This window comes from Maniola jurtina, chromosome 21 (genome assembly GCF_905333055.1).
Source record: "Maniola jurtina chromosome 21, ilManJurt1.1, whole genome shotgun sequence".
NCBI classification, from domain to species: Eukaryota; Metazoa; Arthropoda; class Insecta; order Lepidoptera; family Nymphalidae; genus Maniola; species Maniola jurtina.
The window spans coordinates 3096123-3111028 of NC_060049.1; the positions used below are offsets into that span (position 1 = coordinate 3096123).

Consider the following 14906-nt stretch of genomic DNA (forward strand, 5'->3'; position numbering starts at 1 on the left):
AAAAGAAAGATACAGCTACTTTGGAGTACTTAACTTTTAAGTTGTCACTATACTTTACTTGTGTAATTCATTAAACCATAACAGTTAAGTGCGTGGAAAGTTATTTTAACTGTGACGTCCACTCGCTTACAGTTAATGGATTCTCAGAAACTATAATTATTACAGTTTTTATCCCCGACCCAAAAAGAGGGGTGTTATAAGTTTGCCGTGTGTATCTGTGGCATCGTAGCTCCTAAACTAATGAACCGATTTTAATTTAGTTTTTTTTTTGTTTGAAAGGAGGCTTGATCGAGAGTGTTCTCAGCTATAATCCAAGAAAATTGGTTCAACCGTTTGAAAGTTATCAGCTCTATTCTAGTTACTGTAACCTTCACTCGTCGGGGGTGTTATAAATTTTTAATTTACACTTGTAGCTATAAAATTGGGTAGTTTTCGTATGTACGTATATACTAAGGACATTGAACCTGAATATTTTAGGACGGTACGGAACCCTTCGTGTGTGAGCCCAATTCACAGTTGGCTACTCTTTTCCAGCTATAGCTCTGATACACTCCTGCATCCCTAGTGCGTGATATAAGATAATATTTAAAAAATAAATAATAAAATACCTACTCCATCAAAATTGAATACTTATAAAACTCTTGGATGTGTTTTATCTGTCCAGGTAATAAAAAGCTAAATTAAATTCATTATTCAATGATTTATTTACGATTTTAATTTTTATACCTCCAGCTGTCTGTTTGACATTTATGTTGCGTTTGTGATTTTTAATTTTACTGCCACTTTTTGTACTGGACTAAGAGCCCGCGAGGTCCAGACCTTCTTTATTTTATGAAAGCTGAGTTACTAAGCGTATTGTCCCCAAAACAAGGAGGAACAATCAGCGACTATTCAGATTAAGATCATTTTGGCTTTGGGAGATAACAGGTAGGTAACGGAGTTATACAAAATCTTACGTCAAACTATGAAGTCATATTTAACCCCCGACCCAAAAAGAGGGATGTTATAAGTTTGATGTGTGTATCTGTGTATCTGTCTGTGGAATCGTAGCGCCTAAATGAACAAACCGATTTTAATTTAGTTTTTGACGTGACAACGTCTTATAATTCGATAGAGCCGGCTGCACGCACGAAAAAACATGACTCATGCGGCGTTACCTCACTCTGAGGCGTTCCATGTAAGGCTTGAAGTGCAAGCGAGAGCGCGGAACGAGCGACAAAGAAGCACAATCGGCCTTTGTTGTCACGTTCAACTATCGTCAGTAAACCGACTTTACAGACAACCAATTTTTTTTTTGTTTGAAAGGTGACTTGATCGAGAGTGTTCTTAGCTATCATCCAAGAAAATCGGTTCAGCCGTTTGAAAGTTATCAGCATTTTTCTTGTTACTGTAATCTTCACTTGTCGGGGGTGTTATAAATTTTTAATTTACACTTGTGTTTAAATATTCTGCAGAATAAATTAGGAATCATGTCATGCATGATTCGCTGACGAATAAACACCGAGGTACGAGTAGGTAGCTACTAGATAAATAATTTAGATTACTTTGTGAATGAATAAAAATATTTCTATTATGTCTTTAGATACGAAAAGTCGCGGAGAAACTCCAGTATGGTAGATGTAAATAGCCATTGTATTTTCTATATTTGTTATGGTAATAGAGTCGTAAACCTATCAATGAATAGGCATATGTTAACTGGTTAGGTGAAAGAGGGTATTCAATCAATTTGTCAGCTTTCCATGTTATATTGATTCGAATACATGTTTTATGTACACAGTTTCTCTTCTGAAATTGAATTATTGTCTATACTAATATTATAAAGAGGAAACCTTTGTATTTTTGTATTTTTGTATGTTTGTATTGAATAGGCTCAAAAACTACTGGACCGATTTCAAAATTTCTTTTGCCATTACTTAGAGGGATTCTTCCGAATCCGTATAGGCTATATTTTATCCCGGAAAATAGATAGGATTTTTCGTGGTAGTGTCCATCCGTGCGAAGCCGGGGCGGGTCGCTAGTTAGTAAATAAAAAGCGATACTACTTGGGGACCATGCCCGTTACAATCGTTACAATTACAATACGTTCACAAATGTTAAAACCTATTTTTTCATTGAAATAAAATCTTCAAAAAAAGCTTTACTATTTTAATAGTTAACAAGTTTGATAAAGTAAAACAAAGTTTTTAAAAAAGGAAAAGGCATTAAAATATTTTTTTTAGGGTACCGTACCTCAAAGGAAAAACAGAACATTTATAGGATCACGTTGCTGTCTGTCCGTCTGTCGTGTCTGTCAAGAAAACCTATAGGGTACTTCCCGTTGACCTAGAATCATGTTTGGCAGGTAGGTATGTCTTATCGCACAAGTAAAGGAAAAAATCCGAAAACGGTGAATTACAAAAAATAATTACAAGGTACATTTTACAACAGATTTATATTTTTTATGCATAATAGTTTTTGATTTATCGTGCAAAATGACGAAAAAAAAATACCCGTGTTGGGAACCCTCGGTGCGCGAGTCTGACTCGCACTTGGCCGGGTTTTTTTGCATCTTTTTATTACAAAAAACAAAACATTTAACTTTATAGATTTTTAAAGTTTTGAGTTACCTAATACTTAATATGTCGAAACTATTATTTTATTGTTAGTCAATTGGTCAATATTTACGGCTCAACATAAAAGTTTATGGAGTGCTTTATGTATTTGAATATTTTAAGAACATTATATAAATATTTTGAGGTCGATTTAAATTTTATTGTTTGAATATTTCCAAATGATCCTGATCGATGATCTCAGTCTATGATGATATTGATAATTTTATGTTCGCGATGCTCTTTTTTTAACCCCCGACCCAAAAAGAGGGGTGTTATTAACTGAGCACAACACTAACACGCTGTCTCGGCATAACAGCAGATCGGGGATACCATTTCTAATATCTTATTTTGAGTTCTGTGGCGCCTATCTAATGGCCCACGCTAACACTCATAAGCACTTAAGTTTAAAAAAAACAACTTCCTTCATACGATGACGACATGTTATCCGCTAGTGCGTTGAAGAGTACATGAGTACCACTTAAGTAGCTATGAGTAGGAGATTCATACACCTTAGCCTGACCATGACAAATGGGTAATATCGTTTTAAATATTCTTTACTAGATGATGCCCGCGACTTCGTCCACGTGGATTTAGGTTTTTTTTAATCCCGTGGGAACTCTTTGCTTTTCTGGGATAAAATGTTGCCTATGTCAATTTCTGGATCTTTTATCTAAATCGGTTAAACTGTGGGGCCGTGAAAAAGTAGCGGACAGAAAGACAGAAAATAATGAATATTTTCTCAGAAAATAATGAATATTTTCTCAGAAAATAATGAATATTTTCTCAGAAAATAATGAATATTTTCTCAGAAAATAATGAAAGTCTGGCAGCAGTAGGATTTTTGCTCTATAACTATATATGGACGCGCCGAAGCAAAATTATGGGGTTATTTAAGGGGCCGACCAACAAATTCCTGAAAGGCTGGCAAAGCATTGGCGGTTCCTCAGGTGTTGCAAATGTTCATGAGCGGCGGTAATCACTTAAAACCAAGTGACCCGGAAGCTCATTGACTCGCTATTTTTTTTTTAAACGCATCCTCACAATACTCGCTTTCTACGGCTACTAAAGCCACCAATGTGTGCCCAGCCGTATTATTATAGTGAAAACACATTGCTTTGACCATAATCGCATACCTAACAGAATCTGCTCACGGTATGATCGATTGATACGAATTATGTGCACGTCTGTCTGTTTATGTAAATATGATTCGTGACTGCGAACCCATTCGAATGGCTAAATCTAGGTAACAGATCAATATTCCAGATATCACTGACCAGGGAGATGTAGACTTACTAGAAGCCTCTATGTTTTGTTATACTCTATCCACGGGGATAAGTTAATATAGGACTCTCTCTGTTACATAATCCCATACAAATAACAAAGACAAAAACTAAGTGGGCGTTACCCATTTTGAGGCACTATGGGGGAAAATTCTACTACGTGACCATAAGATGACTAAATGTTATATTACGTTTTACGATTTAAAATCAATTGTTATTGTCAATTTCGCATTTTTCATACTATTTCCTGAATAACTGACCATGTCACTTGAACTGTTACCCCCACTTAAAGAGTATAATATTTCTTAGTTTAAGTATAAGCTAGAATAATCTGTAAATAAGTATGTCATTCTGATATATCACTGTATCAACACACCGTTGCAGTCACCAACTAATCACAAACGAAACTATATTTTCTGTACTACTCTATTAGAGGACTTATATCATATCCCTATGTTATCAAAAAGTATTCGACATTTAATTCGAAAAATTGATACAGATATGTGGCGACATCTAGTTTTTGTATGTAAAGACCACCCCATTGACGTTTGCTTCTCTAAAAATAATAATATTAACATCTCACTGACTCTATAGAATTGTCAATTGTCGGATAAAGATCCGTTTGGTTTAATGTAACGACATAGTTTTGTAACTTAAATACTTCCTTCTTTATGTAGTTACTAGCGCCCCGCCCCGGCTTCGCACGGGTAGCTTGAGTTTACATGTACATAAATGACATTGTTAATCATATGCGGTACTAACAACAAGTATAAATTAAAAATTTATAACACCCCCGACAAGTGAAGGTTACAATAACTAGAAAAGAGCTGATAACTTTCAAACGGCTGAACCGCTTTTCTTCAATTATAGCTAAAAAACACTCTCGATCAAGCCACCTTTCAAACAAAAAAAACTAAATTAAAATCGGTTCAATAGTTTAGGAGCTACCATGCCACAGACAGATACACAAACACACAGATACAGATACACACACTTGTACATTCTTGTAGTCAAGTTGGACTTTGTGATTTTAAATGTACTGATATAAAGTATTTACACAGTTATGTTCTGTAAGTATGTAATTATCAACTACATTTTAGTGGTAATTGCTACTTTATGGCCATAAAAATCCTTTAAGTAACAATCTAATCGTGCCTACGACATTTTGAAAATCCTTATTTTCTCTAAATCTGTAGTAACACGCACAACTTCTTGTTATATAGGCCACACCCATTATTCAAAACACCATCAAAATCCTTGTTAATTGGGCGACCAACAATAACAGTTTACTATTCGAATGGAAAACGTATTTTCACACGTTTGTGTCATAAGCCTTAGTTCTATTTATCATTGCAATATCACCTTTATTTCTTAGCTATTAAGAACTCTTAAAACATTTAAGTCCAATATGAGTTGATGGCAATGAAAATTGAATTACAAATGAATGTGAACTTTATTTCTTAATCCTAAGATTTATTATTCCTAAAAACTATAAAGCACATGCAATACTGTTTCTTTTATTACATATTTTGAATTTGAACTCTATACAGAATGGAATAAGGCCTAACTTTTTATACATAAAATTATACAGTGCGTGTTATGACTTATGAATGCATGACTCACAGGTCAATGTATTTTTGACCCTTATTTTTAATTGTTTCCATAACAATGGTTCTGAATAAGAAACTCTTTTTCTAATTTTATAAAGATCGGATAAAAATTACTTAAAACTGGTCAAGTTCAAGTCAGATTTGAACACGTCTACCTGAAAACGAAGGCTTAGTAATAGGGTTCCGTGAGTACCCTTCGGATACGGAACCCTGAAAAGTAATGATGTTTGTTGAGATACATCTCAATACCTACAACTGACCTACACAATGTCCGTCCGTCTGTCTATCTGTCTGTCTGTATGCTACCTACCTTTTCACGGCCCAACACTGTAACCTATTCTGACGCAATTTGGTACAGGGCTAGCTTATATCCCGGGGACGGACATAGGCGACTTTTTATCACGGAAAATTTCCCACTGGATTCCTAAAGTCCCATCCACTTAACCGATTTGTATGAAAATTGGTATATTGCGTCCCTGTAATTGAAATAGGCAACTTTTTATCCCAGAAAAACAAACAGTTCCCACAGTATCTATAAAAATCTAGATCCACGCGAACGAAGTCGCGGGTTTCCTCTAGTAATTAATATTTCTTACACCCAAATAATATGATGTTCATAATAATTATGTACGGAACTCTATAAAGATTTCAGATTTTTCACAAAACATTTGAGCCATTTTCAAATTATTATTAACAGCTTTACTTTTACTAAAATATTCTTTACTTAAAAATAAAATTAGATGTAGTTGGTTAGAAACCATATAAAATTGGAAAATAAATAACATGCGAATCGATAATTATTATTTACTGAATAAAATTAATCTTATATGGAAAGCAAATGAATAAAAATATACGCAAACCATAAATTCTTCGCTCATTAAATATTAAGTAAACATTACTTACTCTATTAAGGCGAATATGTATCAGTCAGCTTTTCCTTTTAAATACATACTTATATTTAGATGACAGCTGAAAAAGTTATAAACTGCGTTGAAGCCGCCTTGTCCTCTTCCGAAAGTTATGGTTTAGCGTTCTATAATAGTAACGGATTACATTTCAATTTTAGAACTACTTTGTTAAGAGCCCGCTTACACTTAAACCAAAAAATGTAAGATGTTACCTAAATGTACAAGAATTACTACTTTGTACTCCATCCATCATTCATCCATCATCATGTATCCATGGTTACTTATTTCATTTGACGCTAGATAGGCTATAAAACGACTAGGTCTCTTTGATTTCAAGTAACCCCTAGCCTAATGATTTGACAGATGTCCATTCAGGATCAAACCCGAGTTTTCCCACTCTAGTTCACTAAGGTTGAAATCTATAGAGCGCACTTTGACTTTGCTTAGACTTAAGTTTCAGTTCAAACGAGACAGATTTATGCCAGTCGTATACCGCTGTCTCGCTTAAACTGTGTCTTAAGTCTGAGCTAAGTCAAAGTACGTTCTATAGATCTCAGCCTAAGTATTTATTAGTCTTGAACCGCCAACTATACGAGTACTTACTAGTTACTGTCATTCGCCTTAATACTTGAAATAGTAATTATAGTAGGTTTTTCCAGAATTGTGAAGTAATTGAGGCCTCAACATACATTGAGAGTCAATGTAGACTTATGTGGGCCGTACGGACATAGTATGCCGACTATGTCGTAACGTTGAGATGAATGGACTAGACGAGATTTATTCTCGAGGACTTTTCGGAAAAAATCAGGTCAGCAGCTCTTGAGAAAATTTTGTTTGATGTGTGTAGGAAATAATATATACCCATAGATAATGACCGCTACTTTATCCACGTGGATTTTAGTATTAGAATTCCCATAGGAACTCTATGATTTACCGGAATAAAAAGTTGTCTATGTAAGTTTCCGGAAAGCAAGCTGCCTCTGTACCGAATTTCATATAAATCGGTTAAACGGATGGGCCTTTAAGAATCCCGTGGGATCTCTTTGATTTGCCGGGATAAAAAGTGGCCTATTCCATCCCCGGGATGTGTTGTTCTATATATTTCATCTAAATCGGTTAAACTAATGGGTCGTTAAAAGCTAATAGACAGACAAAATTTAGAACAAGTGTAAATTAAAAATTTATAACACCCCCGACAAGTGAAGGTCACCGTAATAACTATAAAAGAGCCGATAACTTTCAAACGGCTGAGCCGATTTTCTTGGATTATAGCTAAAAACACTCTTGATCAAGCCACCTTTCAAACAAAAAAAAAACTAAATTAAAATCGGTTCATCAGTTTAGGAGCTACGATGCCACAGACAGATACACAAATACACAGACAGGTACACAGATATACACGTCAAACTTATAACACCCCTCTTTTTTGGGTCGGGGGTTAAAAAACAGGATTTTTAAAAACCTAATACCACGCGGACGGAGTCGCGGGTATCATCTAGTAACGTATATTTCACGAAACTTTCTTTAGCTTAAACTCTTAATTACAAGTAACGTTACGAGCTAAGGTCATAAACACACGGCGCGGGTCCTTCAGGCCATCTCACGATCGCTGCGAGCGACTGTGGGTATTCCGAATATCAGCCGTGATATTTATTGTTAACACACGATATCTGGTTTGTTACACACTCGATCTCACATATTATTTGTTAACCGAAGATATTATAAAACTCCAGATTAATACAACAACTTAATACCAGATTAATATAACAGAAAAATACAACTGCTCATGCAATTGTATTTTTAACCCCCGACCCAAAAAGATAGGTGTTATAAGTTTGACGTGTGTATCTGTCTGTAGCATCGTAGCTCCTAAACAAATGAAACGATTTTAATTTAGTTTTACCGCGTTTAATAGCCTCATCGGGTGACAGAAGGGCTGGCTCATTTTTTGCGCAATGGATCAGCCTGGCTGTCCAACGCGGATATGCAGCCAGTATTCTTGGCACCATTCCACGCGGGCATGATTTGTAATAGTAATTAGATAAGGCTAGCTTTAAGTTTTATTGTAATATTTTCAATAAAAAAAAAATTTAGTTTTTATGTTTGAAAGGTGGCTTGATTGAGATCAATCTAAGCTATAATCGAAGAAAATCGGTTCAGCCGTTTGAAAGTTATCAGCTCTTTTCTAGTTTTCTTATAGAGGTTTTTGTGTCGGGGTTTTTTAAATTTTGAGTTATGAAAAGTTAAGACAAATTCATACGCTAGTTTTTTTTATTTAAATTAAAGTCGCCGTGATTGATTTGGCCATACAATCTTGGCAGCTTAGGTTTCAGTACATTATTCCTAAGCTAAGGCAAGGTAGGCAAGGTTTGACGTCCTCCCCTGGCGCAGTGGTAAGCGCTGTAATCTTATTAGTGGGAGGTCCCGGGTTCGATTCCCGGTAGAGGTAGAGAATGTTACAATTTCTAAATTTCTGGTCTGGTCTGGTGGAATGCTTTGGCCGTGGTTAGTTATCACCCTACCGGCAAAGCCGTGGTGGTGGGCTGATGGGAGGCTGCCATATCCCTTCCAGATTGGCCCGCTTCCATTAGAAACTCCATCATCACTTACCACCGGGTGAGATTGCAGTCCAGGGCTAACCTGTATCTGAATAAAAAAAAACTTAAAAAAAAAACTAAGATAAAACCAGTTTTTGTTTGAATTGCATTTTGAATAACTATTGTAACATACTACCTTATGACTAGGTATATTAATTAACATAGCCTTAAAATTAATTATCTAGTGCAAAACTAAGATAAACCGCCCACACGCGTTTAAGTAATTTGTAAATCTAAATGAACAAAGTGGCCGATTGAATTATCATATTCATTAATATCTTCAAGTAGGAACGGTGATATTTTAAACACTTCTTAGTTAAATAAGGCGAAATCATTTTTTGTTGTGCTCTGGCCAACCCTTTATCTAAGGAGATACGAACTGTAATGGGGTATACCTAAATCGTTAAGGATTTGGCTCATATGAGGGTGATGTGTACAATTTATGAAAAAACCCTTTTAAAATTTTAGTAAGTATTAAAAAAAAATGATTTAAAAAAACAGTCGTACGGGTAACAAACCTCTTTCTCTTATGATGTAAGCTCACCAGGTCGATCCATATAGCTTCGGGTGTCGGTGAAATTTCAACCTCTTTGATTACACGCTGCTCTTAAACTTTATTATTTGATTCATGGACCACTTAATAATCATGAATAATGTACCTATAACCTACTATGTAGTCATTGGATGCCAATCAACTTTTATATCATGACACCACTGACCTCAACTAACTAGTACACGGACAAGTACGCTGGACCTACGATTGCCAACCTGTTTTAAAGCAGCTTGGTATTAGACATTTTGGCGCTGTCAGCAGCAGTGTCATGTGAGCATACTGGGAAGTAAATGTTACATGACTGATGAGACATCTGTCTCACCAGTTAGCGATGACTAGCTTCTCCTTTCAGCAAAGGTTGCCTGGTAGAGGTTGCTATAAGCAATAAGGCCGCCTTTGCACACAATTGTTTTTTCTGTTTTCTTCCTTCTGTGTTGTGTTGTGTTCTGTGTTGTTCGTTTACATGTTTTTGTGTGCAATAAAGACTTCTATCTATCTGTCAACATAGTGTTAACATTTAAAAAATATAAAATAGCGAGCAAATGAGCGGCGGATCACCTCATGTTAAGTGATTACCACCGCCCATGAATATTTGCAGTAGGTACATTTGTAGCATTTAACTAATATTATAAAGAGGAAACCTTTGTATTTTTGTATGTTTGTATTGAATAGGCTCAAAAACTACTGGACCGATTTCAAAATTTATTTTACCATTACTTAAAGGGATTCTTCCGAATCCGTATAGGCTATATTTTATCCCGGAAAATAGATAGGATTTTTCGTGGTAGTGTCCACCCGTGCGAAGCCGGGGCGGGTCGCTAGTATTTAATATTTGGAACCGCCACTGCGACATGTCAACATGAAGACGAAGGACGCTCGCTTCGAATCGGCATAAAAATTGCCATTTGGTATGGAACACACCTTCCAGCGTACCTAGTATATGTCCATTGTAGTTCATGACACACTCAGCATTTCCTGTGCCATAAACTTGAATATCCATAAAATGTGTATAAGACACTTGTAAATAACGATTACAAGCGTAAAATTTTATGATTTTCATGTCCATTACGAGTACTTAGTACCTCTGTTAAAAGTGATTAATTAAGAATGTCCCTTAACAATAAGCGTAGAATTAAGTTAACTATTTTGGCATGACTAACATGGAAAATTTCATTCTTATGTAGTTCCTGACACTATCAGTATGTTTTTCTGGGGATCATCATCATAGCCGTCTCATTGCTCCATAGTCGGCCGACCCAGTGCGGATTAGCAGTCAACAGCGGATAAGCAGATTAACATTCAACGTCAATGCAAGTGATATTTAATTTCTAAAAACGCATACCTATAAAACGTTTAAAAACGCATACCTATAAAACGTTTCATAAATTGTGCCACTGATTTAATTTATTTCTAAGAGTTGTAAGAGTGTAATGACAATAATAGGCTTGGTTGCCTGGAAGAGATCGCAAAGTAGCGATAAGGCCGCCAAATTGTACCTACCTATATTTTGTTGTGCTTTGTATGTGATTTCTGTACTAATTTTGTGGTGTACAATAAAAGTTAGAAGTATATTCATTCATTCATTCAAAAGGGCTGTCAAAAACCGTAAAAATGTGACGTAATTAATCGTTTGTGGACTGTATAATCCGTCCGTGTCATCCACGGATGTATAACACATAACAACACAGTCCAGAGTGGGCGGGATGATTCAGAGGCATCACGATTGTTTGCCGAGGTGAAAGTCCACTGCAGCTAAGCTGGCTTGATCCGATCTTATCAACTAATTGACAATATGGACTTTAGATGTTACTAGCCGATGCCCGCGACTTCGTTCGCGTGGATGTAGGTTTTTAAAATTCCCGTGGGAACTCTTTGATTTTCCGGGATAAAAGTAGCCTATGTGCTAATCCAGGGTATAATCTATCTCCATTCTTAATTTCAGCCCAATCCGTCCAGTAGTTTTTGCGTGAAGGAGTAACAAACATACACACACACACACACACACACATACAAACTTTCGCCTTTATAATATTAGTGTGATTTAAATTATTGATCTAACTCTGACGCTTGTTTACTCTTGAATGAGCCATAATAAATAATCCATACTTAATATTACAAATGCGGAAGTTTGTATGTATGTCTATGTATGTATGTATGTCTGTCTGCGTGTTAGCTTTTCACAGTCCAACATTTTAACAGATTTTGATAAAATTTGAGTTAGCTCACATCTCTGGGACGGATATAGACTAGTTTTTCTCCCGGAAAATCAAATAGGTTTCTTAAAGCCATAATGTTTAACCGATTTTGACGAACTTTAGTACAGACATAGATTGCATCCCGGGGCAGGGCACAGGCTACTTTTTATCTTGGAAAAGCAAAGAAACTCCACAGGATTGTAAAATCCTAAATCTACGGCGGATGAAGTGGCGGGCCTCATCAAGTAATTTATATAACAGAAGAAAATTTTACACTTTTCCTTTTTAATACTTCTTATTCAGGAAAATCAGAGTTCTCAAGGGATTTTTAAAGAACCGAAACGTACGCGAATCTAGTTATGCATCTAGATTCTAGTTACTTGTATAAAGCATATATATGTATATATTATAAGGATATATATAAGTATTGGTGCTAGTACTAGTTATACGAGTATTAGTATTGGTGGAATAAGTGTGCCTACCTATATAAAATAGTAATACGTTAGTTCGTTACATACGTTACAAAGTAATAGGTATGTAATGTAAATAGGTAAGCTTATTCCATAGTTACCTACAAAAAATAAATCTACTTTGTAAGAAGTAACAACCAATTATACTGCCAGATGTCTTTGAAAACAAGCGGCTCTGTTTTTATTAGAAGCAAATATTTATTTATAAGAGAAAAGTAGTCCAGATGAATAATGTATTTTGAAACTTTGTGTCTACTACCGGCCAGTAAAATTAGACTCAATGGTGACTGTGGGAATTTTATTAACTAGGTATCTCAACAAGGACTCCTTCGTCGACTGACTAAATTTAATTTAATTTTTAACCCCCGACCCAAAAAAGAGGCGTGTTATAAGTTTGACGTGTGTATCTGTGTAATTGTATGTGGCATCTTAGCTCCTAAACGAATGGACCGATTTTAAATTAGGTTTTTTGTTTGAAAGGTGGCTTGATCGAGAGTGTTCTCTATAATCGAAGAAAATCGGTTCAGCCGTTTGAAAGTTATCAGCTCTTTTCTAGTTTTTTATAGAGGTTTTTTAAATTTTAAGTTATAAATATTATACTTAGTATTGGCGCTGAATCCGTTGTCGTTCTCTCAACTAAATTTAGAGTATCTGCATCTTTTTCTTTTTAATATTGCTGAAAAAGGACAGCACATGAACATTTAACGACTCTAAATAGTGCACGCTACTTTAAACAATAAGCTCGTGACTGGCAGCTAAAGTCAGGAGCTCTAAATTAAAAAGACTGTAAAACTGTGTCTGTCCTTTACACATTACATTAGTAAGAAGAGGATGCGAATACTCTAAAATGTTTATGTAAGTTAGTTTAGAGTGTTATATATCTATCGCTGATCGTTATACGCAGCGAAGCTTTCAGCTTTTATGCAATAACGAGGGTTTGGGACGCACTGGCTCTCTTTCTATAAGTCCACGAAAATTGATGATGTAAGTACATCTATATACATCATTATTAACCCTCGACCCAAAAAGAGGAGTGTTATAAGTTTGACATGTGTATCTGTGGATCTATGTATCTGTCTGTGGCATCGTAGCTCCTAAACTAATACACCGATTTCAATTTAGTTCTTTTTGTTTGAAAGGTGGCTTGATCGAAAGTGTCCTTAGCTATAATCCAAGAAAATAGGTTCAGCCGTTTGAAAGTTATCAGCTCTTTTCTAGTTACTGTCACCTTCACTTGTGGGGGGTGTTATAAATTTTTAATTTACACTTGTATACGATCTGTTTCAACGAGTAGAACAGACAAGTGTTTACTCAAAAACTTACGGTTGATTCAACAGCAACTTTTTTCGAACAAATAATAACTGATATGAGTACACAACTAGTAAACTAGACAAGTGTATTTGATACTTATGTTTTTAGGGTTCCGTAAGTCTAAATAAAAAAAATGAAGACTTATAGGATCACTTGTGTGTCTGTCTGTTTGACCGTCTGTCACAGAAAATTTGCTTTGAATCTACTGGTATCACTTTTGGGGCCAAATTAGAAAATTTATAAAAAAATTTGCACACTGTGCCTACCATTAAATCAAATGAAAAGACTTATTGTGAGAGTCTCATTTATGTTTTTTCTTATAATTTGAAAATAAAGAGTCTTAAAAATTATTAAAAAAAATAGATAAATACTGAGCCTCAAATTTCAAAAAATAGTTCTTTATTCGTAAATTACACAAAAAGCTTCAAAAGTTTATAGTTTTATAATAACATGGAAAATGTTATAATAACATGAATAATATTGTACAAAGTTACATTTTCATTGAACGGAACCCTCTCCCGCGAGTTCGACTCGCACTTGTCGGGTTTTTTGCTAGAACTAGCACCTGCGTACAGGTCTACAGAGGTCAGCTGCTACCTTATAAGTCAATACAAAACCGCACAGCCATTTAAATATGTTAGTGCGTTGTCCTATCGCCCTTTACTATTTCATTCCCACATTTCTTTGTTAACTAGAATACCTGATAAACTTAGTCACAAAGGGTAAAAGGTATAAGTAAAAATGGCTTTACAAAAGTAGGTTAACAGGGCTCTCTCCGTCACTTACTCCATACAATCGTAGTCCCAATTTCATTTAAATATCAAGCAACCAAAGTCTATGAAATTTTCCAGACATATTCTAAAAACTAATATCTGGCCTGTGGTGTATTAGAGTTTTCTAAAAATATGTAGTTTAAAATTACAGGGGCTCAAAGATTTGTATGTGAATTTTTATGACCGCGTAACTTTGAAACCGAATATTTTAACGGAAATCTGGAAAACCACATATTAGTTCCCGAAACGTTTCTACAAAATTCCATTGAGTATGATTGGTTAGTATTCCAATGAGAGACGAACTACGTTTGTATAGAACGAGTGGCAGAGAGACCCCTCTTAACTGTACTTGAGTTTTTTTACGGCTATAATAGGTACGATCGATGAGTGTGACATGGTACTAATTTAATTACAATTTTTTTATAAATTAAACTTTGACAAAATGAAATAGATAATAATTATTAAATAATATTCAAATACAAAAAAACATTTTGATACAGAAAATTTTGGTTAGGTTTTAAATAGGTGAAAATTCAGTATAACTAAGAAAATTTAAAATATATGACTATTTACTTCTGGCTCTTTAGTTTTTTAATGTACATCTTCTTCTTCTTTCTT

The 14906-nt window shown here is 35.1% G+C and overlaps 1 protein-coding gene and 1 long non-coding RNA gene across 2 annotated transcripts in view; one reads left to right on the forward strand and one right to left on the reverse strand.

Annotated features, from left to right (window-relative positions):
• Positions 1-14906, reverse strand: part of LOC123876185 (ras association domain-containing protein 10) — a 129377-nt gene that overhangs the window by 101637 nt on the left and 12834 nt on the right. The window lies entirely within an intron of this gene.
• On the forward strand, positions 5748-10089 carry LOC123876203. The gene is made up of 3 exons (XR_006798284.1): positions 5748-5833; positions 9897-9904; positions 10079-10089. It is a non-coding gene; the product is annotated as an uncharacterized LOC123876203 (long non-coding RNA).